General features: G+C 44.0%; 1 protein-coding gene across 8 annotated transcripts in view; it reads left to right on the forward strand.

Annotated features, from left to right (window-relative positions):
• The first annotated feature begins 356 nt into the window (after positions 1 to 356).
• KLF12 (KLF transcription factor 12) overlaps positions 357 to 23,477 on the forward strand; it is a 251,827-nt gene continuing 228,706 nt past the window's right edge. The window contains exon 1 of one of the 8 annotated variants that reach the window (XM_064440736.1): positions 357 to 375. The gene's annotated coding sequence lies outside the window, so the exon portion shown is untranslated. The other 7 variants (XM_064440737.1, XM_064440733.1, XM_064440741.1 and 4 more) reach the window with 7 other exon arrangements.

The following is a 23,477-nucleotide window of genomic DNA, read 5'->3' on the forward strand; positions in this document are numbered from 1 at the left end:
ATTTGCTTCTTAAAGTTTAAGACCGACTGTCAGGATCTGTATTTTGTTTCCTAAGGTTTTTAAAGTTCTTCTTTTAAACCATGCGTATAAGAGTTTATGTTTTAAACAAACGTTAAGATTTTGGAATCTGTTTCTCTGTATATTCTTATTAAAAGCCTTCACAACCCGGTATCTGCACCCCTTACGCGTGAAAAACCTTCCCATAAAGGAAGTTCTCAGTTTGCAGAGGCGCGACTCGGACTTAGGCGCTGGCCTCCAGGCAAGAGGAGCCACCTCGCACGCTTCTCACGGGCTGCACCCTGTGTGGAGGGGGAAAAAATAACCACCACGAACAAACCAAGAGGAGAAAGCTTTGCCGAGCTCGGCCCCCGCCAGGTACCCGCATCGGCCCGGCAGAGCCAGCCCAGAGCCGCCGAGAAGCGAGGGCCGCCCCCGCCGACAGCCCCCGGCCCGCCACCGCCCCGGGTCCGCCTCCCCGCCCGCCGCCCCCGCCCCCTGCCCGGGGCTCCCCGCGGCGGCCCCGCGCCTGCCGGCTCCCCTCAGCGCCCCCGCCGCCCTCTGTGTGGTGCGTCCCCTCACCACCCCCACCCCCCCCCGACGCCCCTCACTGCCGCGCCCGCCGTGTCCCCCATGGGGCCCCCTCACGGACGCCCTCCCCCACCTCGGGCTCCCACACCGCCCCACACCCCGCCGAGCCTCCCCCGGCGCCCCGTTAGCCGCCCCCGCCCCGGGCCTCCCCACGGCGCCCCCGCTGCCGGCCCCGCCCTGCCCCTCCCCTCGGCGCCCCGCTGCCCTGCCCCCCGCGGCCGGGGCCGGGGCCGGGCAGCGGGGCCGGGGCGGGGGGGGGCTGGTGGCGGTGCGGCCGGGCGTTCCCGTCCCCACCTCCCCCGGGGCGGGGCGGGGCGGGGCGGGGCGGGCGGTGCACCGGGGGGCCGGGGCGGCCGAGGGGCGGGGGCGCGGCCCCTCCCCTCCCCCCGCCCGGCTGCCGGTGGGGGCGGGGACGCGCCGCATGCCAGCGACGCCACCGGCGCCCGCCGCGGCCGGAGCAGGGGCCGGGAGCTGGGGAGGGGGGACCGCGGTCTGGACCGGGGCCCTTTGTCTGAGCGGCCGGCGGGGTGTCGCGGCGGCGGCGGCGGCGGCGGCCCCCCCACCGTGAGGTGAGGCGAGGCGAGGCGAGGCGAGGCGGCGCCGGGAGCCTCCACCCCCGGCCCACCCTGCCCCCGGCTCATCATGTGACGCGGGTAAGTCGGCGGCGATCGCCGCGCTTCCCCGGGCTGCCCCCATTCATTTCCCGGGGACGGCGGCGAGCCCGGCCGCCGGCTGCCTCCGCCTCTCCTCTCCTCTGGTCTGCTGTGGGGGCGTGTGTGACACTGCCCGGGAGAGCGGGGCGGACGGACAGACAGACAGACAGACAGAGAGAGCGGGGACCCTGTGTCAGGGGAAGGGAACAGTTTCTCCTGCTCTGCCGCTTCTGCTCAGGTCTGTGCCGGTTCCCTTTCTTATCGGAATAAACGGCTAACATCTGTATTTTTTGCTGCTGCTGTCCCAATCAGCTTCCTTTTTTTTTTTTTTTTTTTTAAATAATCGCTCCTATACCGAAGTTAGATAATTTTAAAGAAAAAACGGGGGCAGGGCGCCCCGCCTCCTTCCCCCCCCCCCCCCCCCTTTTACCCAGCGCCACCGGAGCGGGCTCCGCCGCCGGGGCGAACCGGGGGTTAACGGCGGTGCCCTCCCTCCCCCCCTCCCTCCGTTCCATCCTCCATCCCTCCCTCCGGTGCCCCGGCGGCAGCGGGGAGGGGGTGGGTGGGTGTGTGTGTGTGTATGTGTGTGTGTGTGCCCGAAGTTTTCCCTCAACTTTCCCGCTGAGCCTTTTGGGGGGGGGGGTGGAGTGGGGGGGGGGGGGGGGCGGTGAAAAAAGCGGGGGAAAAAATAAAAAGGGATAAGCGAGGAGTGATGAGCAGCGAGCTGGGAGCGCCCAGCCCTTTGTGCTGCCGTCCCCCGGCTGGAGAGGGGGGGCAGTGGTGCCCCTGTGCCTTTGGGGGGGGGTGGGGGGGGCGGGGTGGGTAAAAAAATAATCCATAAAAATAAATATTTTAAAAAATTTAAAAAATATACATCAGAGCGTAACGTTATATGGGGGAAATCAGAGCGTAACACTATATGGGGGAAAAAATTAAAAATCAGGGTGTAATGTTATATTACCTTCTACAAAAATAATTATCTTCTATAAAATAAAGTACTTGCTCTTCTAGAAGTCGGCCGGCGTTGCTTGGGGAGCAAACCGCTGGTATTTGCGTTAGAAGCTTGTGCCCCGTGGTATCGGCGTCACCCTGGGAAGCCCACCGAAAGCTTTCCGCCGCTGGCGCAGCTGGGTAAATGCGCTGGGATAAAATTTGGACTCCTGTCCGCCTCCCCCAGAATCCCACAGCACCCTGTTGGGGTAGCGCGGGATTTTGGGGGAGGCGGGTAGGAGCAACCAGATGAGTTATTTTAGATTTCCCCTTCTCCATGGTTTGCAGGGATGCGATGCTCTGCTCCAGACGGCGGGTGTTTTCAGATCTTGGCTCCCGCGAACGGGCTTGCGTGGAAAATAGCCGTTTTACGCGCTTAGGGAGCAGGTACGAGCAGTTTGGTAGGAGGCACCCAAGAGAAGTTCGCTTGCACCAGGGTTTATATCGAGCTTGTAAAATCCTGCTAGCTTTTGGCAGTCCCCCTCCCCCTGAATAAGTAAGTAAACCAATTTTTTTAATTATTTCTCCATCATGAAATAAATGGTATTCTTCTCTCCCCACTTTTTTTTTTTTCTTTAGCCTTTTTTTTGTCTCGCCACGGCAGGTAGATATACGCGGCAACTTTGCGGGGCTGCTTTATATAGCGCTGGCATATGGGCTCCATTTTCTGCTTTCTGGTTGGTCTCCAACTCTGAAATGTACAGGAACAGCAAAGTGGTCTTAGCGTGGGATTAGTAACTGTGCTGAATAGGTCACAGATGGGGTGATAGGAGCAGTTTATTAATGACGTAAGGCTGCATAAACCGAGTCTGCTTATTTCTTTTTATATATATATTCGTGCTGGGGGAGGGGGAGTATCTTTCTAATGGGACGTAATCAACTTGAAACCGCTGTCTGCAAGCCGGCGTGTCACCTATCGTCACAAGCCAACCACGCATAACGAAGGAAACCTTGCATGCGGATTTTTTTTTTATTATTTTTTTAATGCTTTTTAAATTTTTTCCCCTCCCTGCGCTGCCTGAGGCTTTGGCAGCCGGTCGGAGCTGCCGGCAGCGGGTGCCCGGGCTGGAGCCTGGCGGGATGACATCACCCCTTCAGCGGTCGGGGAGCAGCACCCATGCGCACCCCTCCCCGGGCTGGCACCCCCACCCGCTCGCCCCCCGGTGCGTCCAGAACAGCATTGGTGGGATTTTCCTCCTTCCCCCCTCTTTTTTTAATTATTCTCCTCCCCCCCCCTTCTTTTCCTGTGTCTGATACCTGGAGTTGGGGTGGAGGGGAGCCGTCTGGGGGAGCACCTTTCTTTAGGCAAACCTTTTCATTAGCTTACTGGCAGCTTTGCAAGGTGGCTTGGGCTTCCTCCCCCCACCTTTTTTTAATCCTCTTTTTTTTTTTTTTGTTTCCCCCCTCAGTTCATGGAGCAGTCGATAGCATTTAAAGAGGGCTGTGAAAAATCACGTTTTCTATCCCCCAGCTATGGAGAAAAAGGCTTTTTGAGGAGGGCATATGCCACGGGTCATTTGAGTGATTGCACGTGTGCTTGAGGGGCTGGGAAAGAGTTTAGGATGTGAGAGATACTGTTTGGTTTGTGCTTCTGATAGTGAGGCAACATCAGATGTGTAAGGAAGGGGGGGATGGGAAATGAGGTATTTTAATTTTTTTTTTTTCCCCCAGCAATACTTAATGGTAATATTTCTAGGCCTTCCTGTGCTCTCTGGTAGAAAAACCTTTGCTGGAAAGGCCCCCGAGAGCCCAAGAAGGCTGTGTGTAACAACTTTTAAAAATAAACTCCAAGATTCCAGGACAGGCTAATCGTGGAGTCCTCTGCCAGCTGTTTCTGTCGGGATGAGCCAGCCCTGAACGTGCGTGTGGCAGGGCTGAACCAGCTCTTCTTCCCCCAGGAGATGGTAGAGTGGGGTCAGCAAAGGGCTTGGGCTGCAAAGCCTCGTGGTAGCGACCATCTTCCTCTTCAGCCAGACCAAGGTGGCACGTGACAGTGCTCATTACAATTAAATAGAAATACGGACCTTGTTTTTGAGGAAAATGGACGATGCCTCACCCGGGTGCCGCACTGTGGGGTTGCAGAAGGTCTGTGTGATTCAGTGCAGGTTTCAGCGCTAGCAGGGCATCCTGTTATTTAGATTTTTGGATAGTGTATAAAATAAAGGGAAGGTTAATGGTAATGAAAGGAAGGCTTACGCTAGCCTTCCCACAGCCGTAGTGCTGTAGCCTCCGTGCTTCAGGCTGCTGGATCACCTCTGTGAGCCTTGCGCAGCTGCTGGTACCACTTTTCAGGATGGCCAACGTCCTTGCTCGTTCCTTCAGTGTCACTTGCATCATGCAACAGGTCTTGTCAGTACAAGGTTGGTTTTGACCAAGTCTTTGTTCAAATCAAGTAAAATATGAGACTGTGAATGAGGTGTTTGTATATTAATAAAGCCGGGGAAATACTTTTACTGAAGTGTTTTGCTTGTGGCTTTTGAAGTACTGTGTCTTGGTTCATTTTGTTGGAGGATGATTGTGGTTTGCCTTTCCTTGACGTAACTACAAAATGAAACAAAAAATTAATTCCTTGGAATGGAAATTTCATTTTTAGAAAAGCTGAAATGGATGCAGCACCGAGACTTTGACCTTCTCAGCTCCTGACTAGTGGTTGTTTACTACAGCTGCAGCTGTGCGTCTTTGAAAGAGGAGGAGCTGCAAACACAAGCATGCTCACTTTCCCCAGCTAAGAGGAAAACATATAATGAGCATGCTGTTCAAAGTGAGACGTAAAGAAAAGCATTGAGCAGTCAGGTTGCGGCTTTTGCTTTCCTTTTGTGCGAGGTGTGCTCTGCTGTATCTGTAAGACAAATTTTGAGTCTTAGAAGTACAAATGGGAAAGCATGAAATGACTACTCTTCCTATGCAGTGAAAAAGAAATTAATTTTTTAAGTTAAATTCTAGAAAAGAGAAATGCTTTTGCACTGTGGTACTAAGGACTCTTTCAATGTTATTCTTCAGTGGGAAAAACTCCATGTAACCTTAGCCTGTATCCAAGCACTGAACTTCAGATAGTCCTCTTGCTTCAACTGAGCGTTGTCTTTTTTTTTTTTCTTTAAGTCAGTGCTTAAATGGGAAAAAAAAAAAGGCATCAAGAGTTAGATTTGAGGATTCAGTGTCAAAATGATTGTTTTATTTTATAGCTAGGCATAGAGCTGTGTTGACAAACTTGACTGGAGCATTGACTAGACCTGATACATGTATGTGGCACTGTTGCAGAAGTGGGTAAAATTGGATCAATGTTGTGCAGTCTCTTTTGGTTTATATATATGTAAGAAACCCTCCACAACTGTGCTAGTGGTGCCATGTTTCCATGTGGAAGCTCTTTTCCATGTAGAAGGTCTGCTTAGACTTGGTGCCCTAAAATCTGTGAACTTTCTCATACTTCTGCAAAGTTTGGTGTGACTGGGAGGTTTGAAGTTTACTCAGAGTCTGTGCTCTCATGTTTGCTTCTAGGCAATAACTACAGTACAAAAATGGTAGAGTATTCTTTAAATAGTTTTATTTACCTTTTGGTGGCAGAGATTTCTTAATACTGAGTGACAGGAGGAGGAGGAAAAATGAACATGGCTTTGCCAGAAAGTCAGCGTATCTACACTGTATGTAACACTGAGCTTGTGTGGACTTTCCTTTCTTGAGTTCAGTGTAAAATCTCATGGTATTAATCAGAAAGCATGATCTAGACTTTGGTCTAAACCAAAATCAAATTACAATTTACAAATATTTTTTGCATTTATGCCTACTGCAGAATAATGTGTTTTAATTTGGAGAAGACAACTTTAAATTATGGTGTGCCTTGGTCCTATAACTATTTCTGTCATTTCCTGCATTTCTGGGAGGGGATGGTGGCATGAGCTTTCTCAGTGTTTCTCCACTGAAATATATGGTAGAACTTGGGAGTGAATATATGAAGTCATGTGAAATACATTCAGGGAGCGTATGCTTCATACTGACTTCACACTGACATGCTCCTTCATGTGTTCCAAATCTGCACATCAGCTCCGGTGTCAGAGGAGCCCCATTAGCTGCAGGTACAAGGGTAGGACTTATGTAGCTGTTGGCTTGCTGATTATTGCTTTTTCATTTTTTTGACATTTTTTTAAAGTTCAGTAAAATCACAAGGATGCAAAAGCTAGGGTGTATCAGAACTAAAATTGTGTGTGTTCGGGTCAAGGGAGATCCCATGATGAAAGACTATTAAAAGTAGATGCTCAGCGATACTGAATAAAGTTTACCAAGTCTGTTGCTCACTGGCATTTCCTACCCTCTGGATGCAATCCTTGCAATGCCTGTATAATTTTTTTTAATCTCCTGGTTTGTTTATTTGTTCATAGATTTTTTTTTGTTGTTGGTTTTTTTTTTTTCCTTGAAACAAATGCCCTCATGTACTGTGGGTTGCTGGTAGTGCTGGCGTTGACAGGCTTTGGAGTTGCAGTGCAGACCAGCACCACTTGAGTTAAGGAATGTCTGGTTAGCAGTAGCAAGCTTTTGTCCTCTCTGTGAACCAGCCTCCAGGACGGGAATGAGGCAAGCTCTTTGCTAATGGCTGGCACGGTATTTGCTACATAGCAGAGTAATGATGGGACTCAAAAATCCCGAGCTTTGTTCTTGGCTGTGGGGCGAGTGTGTTCTTGTCATTTAAATGTAGAACAATCAAATGCATGACCTTGGACATCAGCGCCACAAAGGGGATAATTAATCAGATGATGTATCTTGTCGGGAGACCTGAGTTCTGGACTCGGTTTGTGACATGTCACCTAGGACAAGCGCTTTGTTACCCTCTCTTTAAGGTGGTAAGCAGTGACCCTAATTCCTAATTAGCGTGGGGCATTGTCCAGTGGTCAGAGCTGCGAAGAGCACAAGGTTGTGCATGCTAATGCTGACCCTCCCGCTGACTACCCGAATAGTTTATTTTTTTCCTCCACCTTGGCCAAGAAGGGCTTTGCTGGTGGTGGTGTTGCATCTCTTTTTCTGGAGCCGTATAGGTCCCTGACAGCAATGTGGGAATCACAGTGGTGCTGGCTGGCTAGGTCGGTGCAAGGTGATGTACAGAGAGCTCAGGCTGGCTGGAAGTAAGTTCAGGTCTGTTAGCAGAGTCGGAGATGCTACCAGTGAGCTCTGGAAGCCTTCCTGAGCATGGGCAAACTGTAATTAGATATTTTGTTCAAGTCTCGACAGACTGGTGTTGACATGGGCAAAGGCAGCTCTCTAACCCCAGCAGTTTCTGTCTTTCTCTGTGGATCTTTGAGGGAGAATCTTTCCAACAAAATACTCTGAAGTATTTTTGAGCTTTTTTCCCACTACTGAAATGGTCAGAAGTGACTGGTGTGTTCTCAAAGACTTTCAAATCAAACTTTGCAGAAGTAGTCACTGAGAATTTCAGCTGAAATGATTAAGTTTGTTAAATGGAATTATACAATATTAGAAATTTGTAACATGAATTTCAAAGAATAACTGTGGCTGTTGTCATTTACCGTGGATGTTACTCCCTTTTTTTCTATGGGACTAGCATTTTCAGATGGTCTGCTAAAAATTGAGGACGCCTTTTATAGCAGATGTGATAACACGTTGTTATCCAAGGTAGCCTCTGAGATATTTAGGATTAATGGTATCAGTTGCCAGTTCTTCCTAGGAAAAAAGAAAGATAATGGGTGTATTATGTAGCAACATCTGACACAAATCTGAGCAGGACTTGACTGAAAATCAGAATAATATAGATTTTTTTTTTTTGGTATCTGTCTTTATTTTAAGTGTGCACTGCTGGCATAAAAGAGTGTTGAGTTAGTCTTAAAGTATGGGTTGGCAGTGCTCTAGAAGAGCATGTAGAGAGCTGTGATTGATGACACTTTTAACATCTTTTAAAGTGTTGGACAGTAGTTGGAGCTCTTCCAGTTCCTTTTTCAGAGAATCTTTCAGTTGCAAGAAAATTTGGGTTAACTGGGAAATGAAAAGATTTCTCTTAAAAAAAAAAAAAAGAAAGAAAGAAAAAAAAAAAAAACCAAAAAAACCCAGCCCAAAAAAGAACCACCAAAAAAACCCCAAAAGTGGGGAAAAACATTCCTTTCCAGTTTCTATAAATCGATAATGGTTACAAGGTGACTTAATTTTCCACTAGTTTCATCTAACCAAGGAAATCTTTTGTATAGACAGTGCTCATTTTTTCCTTTCAAAATTCCATAGGGCAAAGTGGGTTATTTTTCCCCTTTTGAAAGGGAGAGGATGCAAACTCAGTCTAGTTAGCAGACAGATTTGGAGGCTGCTATTTCGGAAAGTGTTGCCATTTTCACTTTTACTTTCCAGATCTATATTCAGCTAAATCAACATTTTGCTAAAATGTCTTTGACTTTTGTCTGAAGAGTAGATATCAATAATTATGGACCGTCTATTCTGAGAAGTTGATAGATCTGTAATTTTTGGAAGTAACTATTGGGATAAAGTTTACAAAAGTTGCATCAAACAATTAAATAGAAACCTAGTGCAAAGTGAAAAACATCATGCGATTTAGTACACTTTTTTGTATTTGCATCCCAGCCAGAATCCAAGATGGATTTATTTTGCGCTTGCTTAAGATGTGTTCTCCTTTAGGTTTCATGTGTTACTGGTTTTAGGAAGACAATATTTCTTTTTCATTGTGATGCTAAAGAAGCATGTGGACTAGGCAGGGATGGGCTGCCTGAGTGTGCGCATAGCAATCAAGGGCACTTGCCTACATCAGTTCTGGCAGATAGGTTGAATAAAATACAGTCTTTTCCCTCAAAGAGGAGCCTAGCTCATCCTTGCCTCAGAGGTATGTAATAGAATCGTTAAGTTTGGAAAAGACCCTTAAGATCATCAAGTCCAACCGCTAACCTATCACTGCCAAGTCCACCACTAAACCACATCCTCAAGCACCACATCTACCCTTCTTTTATTATTCTCATGATGAAAAGACCACTGTTGGCTGACAGCAGAGGAAGTCTCAGATGTTTAGCTCACTCACAGATGTTTAGATGCATGCACTGTACTTGTTTAAAGATAGGCAAGAGGAGACCTGCTCTCCTTAAATCCTTGGAGAAGCATTCCTGGCCCTGCAGGATTTGATGCCGGTGAAGACGGAATAGCAGTTTCCATGGGCTCTTCTCTTGGCTTTTGTTATTTGGTGTTTAACTTCCCCTGTGTACTGTGAGAGCTGGCACCCCTAGCCAGGCTGCGGCTTCCTTCAGTAGGGACAGCACTGGGAGCTCTGCAGTTTGGTACCCAAGTCCTCATGTAGGCATAGCCTGAAGTCCATCAGCAGAAATGAAAAATACTTGGACTTCCAGATCCCTCCCAAATATTATTGAAGTTCTAGGTATGCGTGGCTTTCACTGACATGTCTTTTCCCTCTCCTCAAAAAAATAAAGGGGGGGGAAGGGAGAGGGAAGAAGAGGGGAAGAAAGGTGGGGCCAGGAGAAGAGGGAAAAAAATCAAGAAAAAGTGAGAGGAAAAAAAGAGGAATTAAAACTAAAAGAGAAAGTTTCTTCTTGTGACGAATTCTGACCGCAGTTGATATATCATGTTCCCATCCATCAGTTCCCGTAACTGCGTGTTCAGCTACGGCGCTGCCTTCTGCTTCTTGCCAACAGCGCTGCCCAGCCCCTCTTCAGGTGAGGAGTCCTGTTTTCTGACAACCCTTCCACTGACAGCCACAGTGGAAGTGTGTCTTGTCATTAAAAGGCTGTTTTGATTTTTATTGCCAGTCAGATTTTCTGGATCCTGGATGATTTTAAAGCTGCCTTCATTTTATGAAGGGTGTAGCAACTTTTAACTACTCTCTTCCCACCCACCCCCCGCCCTCATCCTGCGCTTCCTCATCCTGTGCTTTTTCTGAAAACCTTTTCTGCTTGTACTGTTGTGCTTTCCACCCATCCAACCGAAGAAACCAATGGCCCTTAATGCTATTTATGGCATATATAAATATATGTTTAAAAGTGCTACTTGCTCCACATAATAGATATTTTCTCAGTTGTTCAGCGCCTAACTGGCAAGCCCTCTGAGCAGGGCTGCCTTCCTGAGAGCGTGGCTCTCTGTGGAGGCTTCTGCCTGGCCAGAGAGTGGCAGGTGGGGTAAGGGTGTTCCCCGGTGTTTGGCCATGGGTGCTGAAGTGTCTTTCAGCAGACCCAGAGCGAGCCAGGGTCAGTCCCGTGTCCAGGCTGGCTCCTTGGATATTACTGTGATATCATAAATAGAAACGTGAGGGTAGCACAACAAGCCTTCTTTTCATATTGGTTAAATATTAGAAATATGAAAATAGTGGAAATATTTTCCTTCTGTTATACAATGTTAAAACTAATTCAGCAAACCCAAAAATTTTTATTTGTATCAAAGAATCTGTAAAAGTAATTTTCATAGGAGGGAGGAGAAATAAGACACATGCTACAGCAATCATTCGATATGATCTAAACCAGTAATTCCAGTCAGTGTTCGTCAGACATTATAATGTTTTCAGTTTAAAAGTTGAACGACTAGACCGCAGCTTTTATGAAGCTTGAGGATTGGCAGCAGTGTCAAGTATGGGAATTGTGTCCTAAAAGCGTTTTGACAGTGCTGCAAGTGCCATAGAAGAAGCAAAGCCACGAAGCCACATCTAACCAATGTGTAAGTTGCAAAGATCTTTTTTTAAGGATTTCTGCCTGGATGAACAAGTTTGAATTTAGCCGCAGATGCTGAATTCAGTTCATTCTTCCAATTTGTAATATGAACCTTGTTTTTGGAGACCCATTTAGTTCTGTCTGTCTAGTTGGAGGCTTCCAGCTTGAAACTGAGCTCTTGGTTCAGTGGTTTAGAAATACTTCTGGGCTGTTCCGCTTTAAAACTATCATCCTTGCTCTTGGTGCCTGATGCAGGCTTGCCTAGCTCTCTGTAGAGCAGTCTTTTGCCTAAACATGAAGTCCCATGTTGAGAGGAGGATTTAATTCCCTGTGTCGTAGGCTAAAGAACATTAGGTACTGCCCGTAGGGTGGTGTGTAAAATACAGTTTAAGTCTTCAATGACTTTGTGAAAAGGTTTTGAAAAGTATTTTCGCTCTTCATTGAAGAGTGAAGCTGCATTTTGAGTTTAGAACCATCCCAAAGGGTGGTATCAGATGATAGCTGGTTCAGTTCGAAGTCTTTGGTTGGTGGTGGATGTGTTGACATTTAGGCAGACAGCAGAAGGAACGGTCTGTTAAATGAAGTTATACTCACTGGAGGCAGGACTTAATGAGGGAGAAGAAATATGAGATCTCAACATGGGATCAAATTGTAGATTCATTGATTTGAAGATCAGAAAAGACCATTATGATCATCTAATTAAGTTTAAATAATGCTGTCAGTACAGCATGAAGCACGCATGGTCTCTTGGAGCTGGAATATTTTTTTAATACATGGTTAGGATGTTAGAAACTTCATGCGATGGGGAATCAACTGTCGTCTTTGGTAAGCTGTTGCAGTGGTTATAATTACACTAATCTCTATGCATTATTTGTACCTTGAATTTATCCATACATTTGGCTTCCAGCCACTTAACCTTGTTATACCTCTGTCTCTTAAGTGAGTGGTCATCTGGTCTCCTGTCAATTCCTTCTTCGTCTTCGTTTTCAGAGTTTGCATAATTGAACAGTGTTTTAATTTGCGGCTGTTGAAGAGCATGAATTGATTTAAATCATTTTGACTTTAAAGTAATGGGCAGGAAAAACTGATTTAAACAATCAGTTTAAAGCTTGTTTGGTTTCTGCAGTTCTTACTGATTTTCCATTCCCAGTGACGTCCGTCAGGTAAGTGATGTTTACTGTGTGCTGATATGCAGCAGATGAAATAGTCTGTATGCAAAGTATACTCATATTTTTAGCTGAGAGGATGCATTGTATGCATACCTATATATTTGAAAAGCTTGTAGACTTAATATTCATTTACTGAATGTTAATTTTTGCATGTTTAATATTAGAGCATGACTGATGATGGGTTTCTTATTAACTAGATGATTTAATTTTACTATTACTTTGTCAGCTATACTCAGAAACAGAAACAGGAGCTCAAACTAGAAAACATCACTGAAATAATTTTTATTAATATTTTGATTTTATTTTTAATGTGCAGCTTACTTTAAAAATCTTCTTTAAAAAGTATTTGTTTAAAACTAACTTGTATATTAAAGGAAAAATAATACTTGGTCATTAAGATAAACTCAGTTTCTGTTTAAAATATCCTTGAGAATTTTAGAACTAGTAGGTATCATCCTTCAGCATATTGTTTGTATTAAAAGACTGGAAGAGAAGAACATATTTACCTAGTTTCTTTTGTTCCCAGTAGATTTTTTCAACTTCTGAATGAGCTAGTTATTGGGGTGTGGTGGTTGAATAAGCTGTGGGAAAGAAGGTATTCTATTATGCACCTGCTTATTGATTAGTTTACTACATTTCATTTTTGTTTAATCTGTTGTTTTTATCAGGTTAGTAGTTTCTATGAAACTTCAGCAGCAAATGAGTACTGCTTGAGCATTGATGAAAGAAGGAATGTAAATCTGTTTAATAATTTCAAATGTAATTCTGTTGAATAATTTAAATGAGTCAGAATTTTTCATTAGACCATATAATAACATTACAAAAAAGAAGCCATTTCTTTACCAGACAGGTTTTGGAGCACTGTTGCTTAGCCCGCTTCTTCTAGGGGTATTAAGCATTGTCAAAAGATAGGAGTAGCCATCTGTTCTCATCTTGTGAAGCTGCCTATGAAAATAGGTTTTTTTTCAAATACTTCACTTATTCTCAGCAGATGACACTGACACCCCATTTCTCAGTTGCCTTTTTGGACGTGTCTATTCAGTGTACTATAAAGTATGAAATAGGATGCTTGTTGGTTAGAGGCACCAGCTGAGCAGAACCACCCAGGCTCAGTGTTTGGTGTCCTTACCTTGTGCTGCTGCACTTCTCAGATCTTTCTGTCTCTTGCTCACTCTGTTTTTGCTTCCTACATTTTCCCAGGGCCATTTCAAATTTAATAATGCTGTTATTTGGGTACTCCACCCCTCATCCCCCCCCTCCCCCCAACTGCCGATTGTTAATTATACTATTTTTAAAAGAGTGAGTAAGAATACCAGGTGATTTTGCTGAGCACTGCTCAACTTGGGGAAGTTGTGCTCTTTCACAGTGATCTTCTCATTGAAGTCCTACCAGTACTTGAACAAACTGGAGCTCTTCTCTGTAATGATTTCATACTTCTTGGAGACTTTCTTCCGTGCTTACATATACTGCTCTATTTCCTCAGTCTTCTCAAGGAGATATAATTATGTTAATAAAGCCTAATTTCTATGTATTCTGACTTTAAAACTGTGATTGAAGGTAACCTCATTTTATAAGGAAAACAAACTGAAGATGGGCCTTTCTCCTTTTTTTTTCCCCTCTGTCATCTTCCTAACCTCTTGAAATGGCAACTAAAGGCCAAAGCAAGATTTTTTTAAATTTTTGCACGAGCTTTTTCGTTGCATAGTTTTGTTCAGTGTGGTAACTCCATTTCTACTTCTGTTTCTCATGGAGCCAGGCAAAATGGTGTAGGATGTGGTGTTACCAAAAAAAAAAAAATAGTACAATTGGAAGTGTAATTCTCTTCTTCCCCCTCAAAGAGGGAAAAGAAAGTCTGTTGGCCGTGTCGCTTTCTTTTTGCAAGTTGATGCAACGAGTGCAGATCCTGTGAGAAGGATCAGGGTTGGGAACAAGGCCGTTGTGCGATATAGCCCTCTGCAGCAAGTCAGAAAAATGACTTGCGGTCAGGGGAAGGGTTTTATTAATGCTTTAAGCTGCCTGAGAGGAAAGTGAACCAGGTAAACAGCACTAGAAACATATCCAGGCATGATGAAGACCCTCTGCCAAAAGAATATCTCTTTATGCTCTTGAGAGAAGTCCAAATGGGTGTTTACTTACCTGTGTTTTAAAAAAGGAAAGTGAAATACATTATAAACCTAATTTTACACACATCTCATACTCCACTGCTACAAAACCAATTGGTCTGTGGGGAGACATTGCCTTTCTAAAATCCAGTCAACCTCCAGTCACTTTTTACAGCCCCAGCATTTGCTCTGGTTCCTCCTCCTGACAAACTCTTCTCCTGTGCACACTGCAATGTCTTGGTTTAGGCATCCAGTAGGGTGCTTGAGGTAGGCTTGTACTTTCTTCCGTTGGGCTTACTACTATTGATGATTTTTATGTTCTTTATGAACCACCAGTTTATTAAGAAATAGCCCCTTACAGTCCAGCAGTGGTGTGTGAGGCTCGTGAACAGCTCTCCATGGAGCTTTTGAACTTTGTCTTCTGAGTACAGCTCTTTGCACGGCAAAGAAATGTGAGCCTAAAGCGTTTGCAGTCGTTAGCTTAAAATCCTTTCTCTGCAAAGGCTAATAATGATTTCATTTTTTACTGAAGTGGAATTTTTGGATGTTTGTTGTTCTTCACCGTAACGTTGCTCTTGTTTTCTCCATGCAATGTCCATCAGCCTTTTCATCTTTTTTACTTTCAAGTTTTATTTTTTAAATGCAGAATTAGTTTCCATTGCACACAATTCTAAATGTAAAAAACAGCTATCCCTTAATTTATATTTTCATGTTATAAATGGCATAGCGTGTTACAGGTCCCTGGAGCCCTGAATTTCTGCTGAAAATTTGTTGCAGCGGTTCCTGAACACACTGGTGAAGCAGTAACCCCTTGGTTTCTGGGTCGGTGCAGTAGACAGCTGGAGCTGCATATGGTGTCTTGGTGCTGGTGTCTTACATCACCGTTGGGAAAACTTGTGGTACCTCACAAGTTGCCACGTGGAAAGCAACTCAATTTCTTCCGTTTAGGTCAGGCTGTCGGGTGTCTTACACGTCCTGCTCTTCTGTAACTGGGACATCTGAGGTTTGAGGTGACTGTGAATTCCCTTGCAGTCTAGCAGGAGGGTCCCTTGGGCCTTTTCCTCTCCTTGCACTCTGGGTGAGGGCTGCCTTTGGTATATGTCCTTGTGTTTGTTCTGGCTCCAAGACCTTGGGAGTGTATTTCTGCTCTTTCCCATCTGTTTCCCAGTTATGCTGTTGGACTCTGTGTGAGTTGCCCTTCTCTGCGTTGAAGGCAGGTTGCAGGGGAGAGAAACTACTAAATTAAGGGGTGGGGGGAGGAGACAAATGGTCCAAGAAAAGTAAATGCATGAGTGTGTCTGTTTTATTAGTAAGTGGTGGCAAAAAGAAAGCCCATTGTTACTCAGTGGTGAGTTAAGATCTTTTGAAAACTATTTTCTGCTTAATATACTTTCCATGCAATGTGGACTTCCCATATTGCAGCACTAGTTATTATCCACTGAAGATCTTGCCCATTACTAATATCTCAGTCATCAGCTCTGCAATGATATTTCTTATACTGCAGACAACTTTGAGGCATTTTGTAAGACAGAAATTGGTTTTCACTGCTCACCACAGAAGTTCATGTAGCTAATATGATGCTTGGTATGTTGTGCAAAGTGATTCTGTTGAAATGGTTCATTTTTGTTGTTCGAACAATCCTCTGTTGTAATGTGAAGAGAGTCTCCTGGCTGCTCCTTCTAGGCTTGTTGAGAAGCTGCAGGTTTATTTTGTGTGTCGCTCCTGAATGCGGATCTTTGTAGGTTGCAAATTCCTGCTGGATGCAGTAAATTTCGTTACAGCCAAAGTCCGTGGATTTGTCTCAATGCCTGTTATGTCAGGAGGAAGTTGAAGTGCTTCCTTGAAGGGCTGATGTTTCTCTTGTTACCCTGAGCCACCAAAGAGCATCTGTGGCTTAACCAGTGTTGAGTTTCTCTGAGTGAGCAAAGTGAACTTGGGATACATGTTTCGTGTATTAAACAGCTGTCAAGGGTGTCTTGTAGGTAGATGCGAGCAGATGTGAGAATGCGATGTGTGTTTTTCTAGTCTGGATTCTACTGGTGAAACTTCAGAGTCTTTGTTTTCACAGCAAGGATGTTCAGACGCATAATGCTCTTTAAGTATATCTTTTAAAAGCACATTACTTGGCTTTTTGGAAACAGTTCTTACAGAACTTCAACAGACAGGAAAATGGATTTCTTTGTTGCTTTGATCCAGCTTCAGTGTGCAAGAGCACAAAAATACTGTTGCAGGTGTTTTAAAGTTTGAAGTCTTCACATTAATCAAAGTGGAATTCGTAGATTTGTTACTCCTACTTAGTGTCAGGCTTTACTTTTTCCTCCTCTCCTCTTCAGATAGAGGTGATATTATGTCATTGCTCCTTGGCTGATAATCTTTCTCCAAAGATCCCATCAACAAAATTACTTTCGAGTGTGTTTTGTGCTCCTCACCATTTATTTTACATCTGCAGGATGCAGTAAGCTAGTCATGCCTCAAATTGATTTAAATCTGTCAAATAAGAAAAATTATAGGAAAAAATATAAATCAAGTAAGCAGCATTCTAACACACTACTCTATCCCTAGATTTGGTCTTTATCTTCATTAAAATTTGAACTTTACCATGAGGTACACAGTACATTTTTAGAGGGTGGTGAGATACATTCAGACCTCCACAGGTGGTGTACTGGCTGATAATTTGGAAGTCATTTCAGAAGTGCCTCATTCTTGCACGTGCAAAATTAATGTGATGCTGTTCAGCCTGGATGCTTTTAGATGTACCATTGAGAAAAATATGTAGAAAAGCTGAGTAATACAAGGATTGTTATACGTGTGCTTCAGATGGCAAAGTCCACAGGGATTTCTGTAGATGCTTGCTGCACATGTTGTTTTAGCTGCTTCTGCAGACTGATGTGTTTTTTTTCGGAAGATGTAAGGAAAAGTGTAACTTCTTTCCTTTGTCAAACCAAGAATAACTTCTGAGTCCTGTAGCTGTGAAAAGTATATTGAAAGAGGTTGTTTGCAGGAGGTATTATCCACTTGGTTTCCTTGGAAACGTGAAACATGATTTACAAATATTGACCTGAGAAAGCTGCAGCTTAGAGGAAATCCTAAACTGTTGGTTCAGGCTTTTAAATTAATATTTCTGAAGAGTTTAGGCCATATTGAAAGTTACTGCATGTCCGTGAAATGATATTTATAATAATTCTGGGTTTCTGTGTTTCTTGGTGTAATAGCTAAATCTGGATGCTGGAGGACTGGAGAGAATCTGTGAGAGTTCTGCTGGGTAAGGAGTGCTGAACTGGGATCCCTGGCTCCAGTTTCACCTGTGTTTAAAAAAACCAGACTCCTGCTGGAGTTAACGAATTAATGCTCCTAAAAATCAGGTCATTAGTGCCTTACAACTGATGGACTGCAACTTGGAATGTTTTCTTCTTGGTGGAGTTAGGCACTGTAAATCATCATTCATGTCTTGTAAATGTTTCTAAACTCCGTGGAGGGTGGTTTGAATGCTCTTCATTATGTTCATGCAAGAGGTCGTGTGGTAAGCCTAAATAAATTACATTGACCAGATAACTTTTATTTTATAGGAATTTTCATATATGCTTGCTTTTAAAGGCTGCTGATCATAATTTGGTCTTGCTGGGCTTGTTAAGGTTTTCAAAACGAAAGCTCCTTTATCCCTGGAGCATGATGTTGGGAGAAAAAGCATACAGCACAGTGTTGTGTACGTGTGAGGAGTGCTGAGTTGTATACAGAGTGGATAGAGATTATTTCTGTGCTCTCATTAGCGGGAACAGGTCTTGGTTCAGTCAGTCTAACCAAGGTCCTGCTGGCTGTGGTTTTATCTGTGCTTCTCTTAGTGTCAGTGCTGGCTTATGCAGTCCCTGTTGCTACTTCTCTCCTGCGGTGCCTGTCCTGTTGTCACTCACACCACTTCTACTGCCAGCGTACTGGGTGGGACCAAGAAACTGCCCTAACTTCTTGGGTTTTACTGAATGACTTGGGTTATTTTCCCAGTTCATCCTCCAGAACAGCTATGGCTGTGCAGGAGCAGACCAAGTGGTTAGAGGCCACAGTGCTGCTGGCAGGAAAGCACCTCTATCTGTTCCCAAAGTTAGGAGTGTGACAGCCTTATGTCCGCAGTGTTTTGAATCCAGAGGAATGCCTCCAGAGCAGAGATGAGGTCTTGGATTTCCCGGGGAAAAAGCCCGTCCTACATGTGTTTGTCTGCTGGCTGTAGTGCTAGTTGTTTCATGCCCATGAGAAGATGGCAAGGCATAGTTTTTAAGGAGGTGTGAGGTATTATGATGAGCAAATGGTGCAGTTGGAGAGAACGTGAACATGCAAGCCTGTGTTTCTGTTTTAGACCTGTGTAAGACTGTGTGTGTCTCAAACCATTGGATTTTCCCCCCCAAAATTACATGTTTTATGCAAAATATTATTACTTCTTACAAACTGTGCCTTGCTTGGTAATTATAAAGGTATTTATTTTCAGTGGCCTAAGGTAGCCTTATATGGCTACATTAATTAAGGCAGGATGAATGTAGGTCTGCCTACATCTGGGGCTACAGGAAGATTTTACACTGGAGGGAGGAGGTGGGATGCAGACAGGCAGCTGCAGAGGTGCTTGTAGGGACCAGGTCCTAAATGTCCAGAGGCGTTGGTAGTGTAGGCAAGCAAGGACCACTGAAACATAGGTCAGTGTGTCACAGATAAGACATCTGTATCTATGGGCTGTATGTCTTGTGAGATTTGATGTTAAGAGGAAATAGAAGACCACAAAGCCAAGCAATGCTGCTTTTCTTATCAAGCCAGTTTAAGTGAGGAGGAAGGCTTTGTTTAATGCTTCTGTAAATAATCCTTAACAACCTGAAGGTTACAAGGATGCTTGTCTCTGATGTGGGTACTAAAGAAGGATTCAGCTGTATTGTTTTTCAGTGGCTGGTTCTAGCAGATGAAGGCAGCTTGCTCTTGGCTTGCCACCTGCAATGGCTATGGATTACAGTGGCGGAGGCTGTGAGAAGCCAGGAAGATTAATGAATGGGAGGAGGGAATTGGGTACCTATGCAAAGAGAGAAAGTGCACACGTAGAAGAGACATAGCGGAAAACGGCAGTGATGCAAAATCCCATGGAGACTCCTGCTGTTGGCAACTTGTGCACAGAAGTGTTAAGCTGAAGGGGAGGCAGTAAATCAGAAAAAAGGGTTTGGTTGGTGTTTGCGGAATGAAGACTGAGAAAGGAAAGTGCTTGACGAGTCTTAGGGTGAGGTGTTTTTTTTTTTTTTTTTTTGGGGATCCACAGACAATCAAAGCGGAAGGTAGAGTTTTGTATGGCTGAAGGCAGAACAGCAGGTATACCAAGTCATTCATTGAGGATTATGAACATGCATCAGAAAAAGTGAGTCTGGCAGTTTAGGATGCCAAACATAGATACTAACCAAAAAGGAAGATAATTATGTCAAATGAACTGTGGTTCTTTGTGTACCCAAATAAACAACATGGATTACTGCAAAGTCAGTCAAGACGGGAACAAGGATTTGTAGCATGAGAGTTCTGCTAAGGTTATTGTTTTTATGTGAAGCCATCATGCCAATGCAAACTGAATTTCATACTGTAGGATTGATTGTAAGATAAATGCCTCCAGATGAAAGCTGGAGAGAAGTCATTGCTCTTTACATAAACTTAGAAGGAAGAAGGGATAACTGCAGTGAAGGTGTATAGAGACTTCTCAGAATATGAAAATAATAGATGAAAATATATGAGATGGCAGTGTGATATTGCTTTTATTTGAAGAGAGAGTATTATTCTGGGTTCCTTCATTTAATAATATGATGAGTGTCTTCTGAATATTGCTCACTTTAAGTCATTAGAATAGTAGCCGTATAAGTAAGGTATGCAGCCTCTAAGGCAGCAGTCAGGAAAAAAATATACCCTTAGACCTGTTGCTCTTTTCCAATTTCTTCTGATTTTCTAGAGTGTCACCAGTAAATTGGTAATTGTAAAAACTCAGTCCTGTAGAAACATCAGGGGAACTTTAAATGTGCAGTGCTTTTCTGGAAGAATATTGTTACTATTTTCAGCTTTAGGCTCCTCTTTGTTTCTGGCAAGTATAGGTAGATTTTAGAAATAGTTATGTGATATTTATTTAGCTGTTGCTTGTATAATACTGGAGGCTCAGAGCATCTCTCAGTGGCTCCAGTGCATCATCAATGTCAGTCGTCAGATATGTTGGCTCTTACCCTTGGTGGTATAGACTTCTGGGAGTAAGGTGATGAAAGAAGTGAGAGATGACATTAGTCACAGATAAAAGGGAATATCAATTCAAGTAGAAAGTAAATATCTCTTTCTTACTTGCCTTCAGCCTGTAATGTGTGTGAATATCTGTCTATCAGCTGGTTCTCTGACTGAGCATGAGAGCTACAAGGCGTTAAAGCTTTCTGGATAGAGCGCTTGGATTCTCTGTAGCCTGATGTGATGAAAGAGAGAGCTATTTCTGCTAGAGGGAAGGTGGAGACTTCTGTTTTCAGCTCTGTGACAAGACATTCTTCATGTTGATGATGAAATCAGCATTGGAAGTGTTCAAGGCCAGGTTGGATGGGGCTTTGAGCAACCTGATCTAGTGGAAAATGTCCCTACCCATGGTAGGTGGATTGGACTAGATGATCTTCAAAGGTCCTTTCCAACCCATTCTGTGATTCTAAATTAGAGATGTTAGTATGGAGGTAAGTTGGAGATGTCATCTCCTTCGAATCAGAATTGGCTCTTCCATATCTTCCAGGGTGTGTTTGTCACAAGGCTGTTACTGCCACAGGCTGCCTGGGGAGGTTAGAACCAGTGGGCTAATGGCTTCCTTTAAGAAGAGAAAAGGGTGTGGAAGAGAACTGACGGTGGAGTTGGCAAGGCCCGTGGAGTCCTCCTCGCACTGAAAGGAGCTAATTATGCTGGTCTTGTGTGTCAGATTTACTGGGTCTGGATTCAGATCTGTACCCTCTACAACTTGAAAATGAATTCACTGAAGAGCAATATAATAGCATGGTCATATGTAAATGGTGAAGTTACTGAGAGAGTAGGAAATGCTGGGTTTAAGAGGGAAGGATTTATGTGGCAAATGGAGTCTCATGGAAAAAGCCTGGTTTTAATGTACTCTTAAAAAAAAAAATCTGAGACACTGGCAGGCATCCTCTTCAGTTAGCAAACTGCAGAAGCATGTCTGTGCAAAATGAGAAATGTGTTTCCTTGGCCAGCTTTTCTGAACTGAAACATTAAAGGTGTTGTGAAATACTGTAGAAAGTACAAATGAGCATGTTGTCAAGAAAACCACTTTGCAACATGTAAAGGTTGCACACAGAGTGCAGCTGGAGTGGCTGTATAAAAACAGGAGTGAAGCTGGTTAAGAGCAGTTGGCCCTGTTTCCAAGAAAGATGACTTTCTGGTATACATAAGAATTTACACCATTCTCCAGCCTTGCTAGAGGCAGTTTATACACTGCTGTGCACCTCAGTTAGTAATAGTGACAGTCCCAGACTTAGGAATGTTGAGATTTTGGGGACAAGATTTAGGAATAGGAAAAAGACTTGGGTACCTGGTCTTAATTGCATCGTTAAAAGTATTTATCTGCATGGGGTGCAGTGAGATGGAGGTGGGAATGGAGAGGAGGGTGGGGGAGCATCTGCTTTTTCCTGAGCTAAAGTTGGGTTTTTTGTGTGAATCAGTCACTGAACTAGAAGGGGGAGTAGAGTTACAGAGAGATCAAGTCCTTGGAAAGAGGTGTTCAAGCAAGAAAGGGGAGCTGCAGGAACCAATGGAGGACCAAAGCAGTGGTGTTTGGTGTGAGACTAATGAGAGGTAGAGCAAGTGGACCTCGGCATCTGGAGGCTTCTAAGTGAATATGAGAACTGGTTGGGTTGCCACTTGCCAGCCGGCTGTTCAGGGGAGTAACAATGACAGAGAAGACCCAAGGACAGCGAGGCCTGGGTGCACAGACAGAACACCAGGGGATGAGGGAGTAAGGTTGCACTTCTCAGAAGAGTTGAACTATTGCAAGTGCTGCGGTGGCAGTGCCAGGGTACTGCCTGCCTTCTGTGCATGTGGAATACTGAAAATACACACTGGTGGGTTTTGTAATTCACAGCTGAAGAGCCTGTGGCTCTGCAGCAGTATACCCATGTTGCTTGGGTGTAAGAGCAGCTCTTTTCCCAGAGCTGTGCACCCATGCAGCACCTGGCCCTTCTCTCCTGGGTCTGTCTCCCTTCCCGCTCAGTAGCAGAAGTAGCTCCATCCTTGTGGAGGCCTGGAGAGCACGGCTCTGTGAACCAGAAGTTCTTGGGTGCTGGAGTGGAGGTTTCCTACAAATAAATAAATTGTGGCATGGGGGGAAAAAAAGTGTGCGTTAATCCTGGATTAACTGGAAGTTTAAACAGTGAAGCTCTCACTGTTTACACAGTAGGTAGAGGAGTATCTGTTGAAGGAAATAAACTACTGCATGTCAAAAAATATAACACAGCCACTGAGGTACTTCTTAGAAATGACTATGCTTTAAAAAAGTTAGGTCCTTTAATTTGCAAGCAGCAGGGACATTGCATAGTGGAGTTTCACTCTCGATACAGGTAGTTATCCACTTCTGTCACTAGCAGTGATTTGCTGAGTGTGTTATTTCAGTCAATGTGTCCTGAATGTCACTGCAGCTAAACTGAAGTTATTCCTCCATAGTTTCATCATATTGTTCGTATTTATAATAGTGAAAAACCCTGTAGTTTGTAGACACTCTGTGGGTCTTCTTTGCTGACTTCTTAGATACTTAAAGTGAACTTTTCTTCAGGGTTTTAAAGATGTGGTGCTTGGTTAAGTGTAGTATAGGTGGCTGTACACATACAAATTGCCAATTTTAATGGTTTATCATTGTATCTCGGCTTCAAGTTAAAAAAAAGTTGTTGGTCTTTCCCCCCTGACATACTTGAAAATTTGAGCTGAGATTGATTCCTTATCAGCAATAAAAGTGCAGCAGGTAAATAGAGGCCTCCATTCACCTGTGTAACTGTGTTGTCTTAAAAAATGCAGCTGATACTGTAGGAATGAAATACAGATTCTGGTGTGTTGTCTGCTTTCATTTCACTGTGCAAGAGAATAGGTAACTTCAAGGAGAAGACAAAAAATCCTGCAAAATCAGGAAAATACAGGAATTCAGCACTGTTTATCTTGCCCGAGTATAATATGTGGAAGAAATGATTGATTAAGGTTACACTTGCATTCTTTATAGCACTTAGAAGTTTCTTCTGTCTTGTTGCCAGCTCTTCCCTCTTAGAAATTATACACACAGAGACTAATTTTCTCCTTTTTTCGTGGCCTTGT

The sequence above is a fragment of the Phalacrocorax carbo genome, chromosome 1, assembly GCF_963921805.1.
Source record: "Phalacrocorax carbo chromosome 1, bPhaCar2.1, whole genome shotgun sequence".
NCBI classification, from domain to species: Eukaryota; Metazoa; Chordata; class Aves; order Suliformes; family Phalacrocoracidae; genus Phalacrocorax; species Phalacrocorax carbo.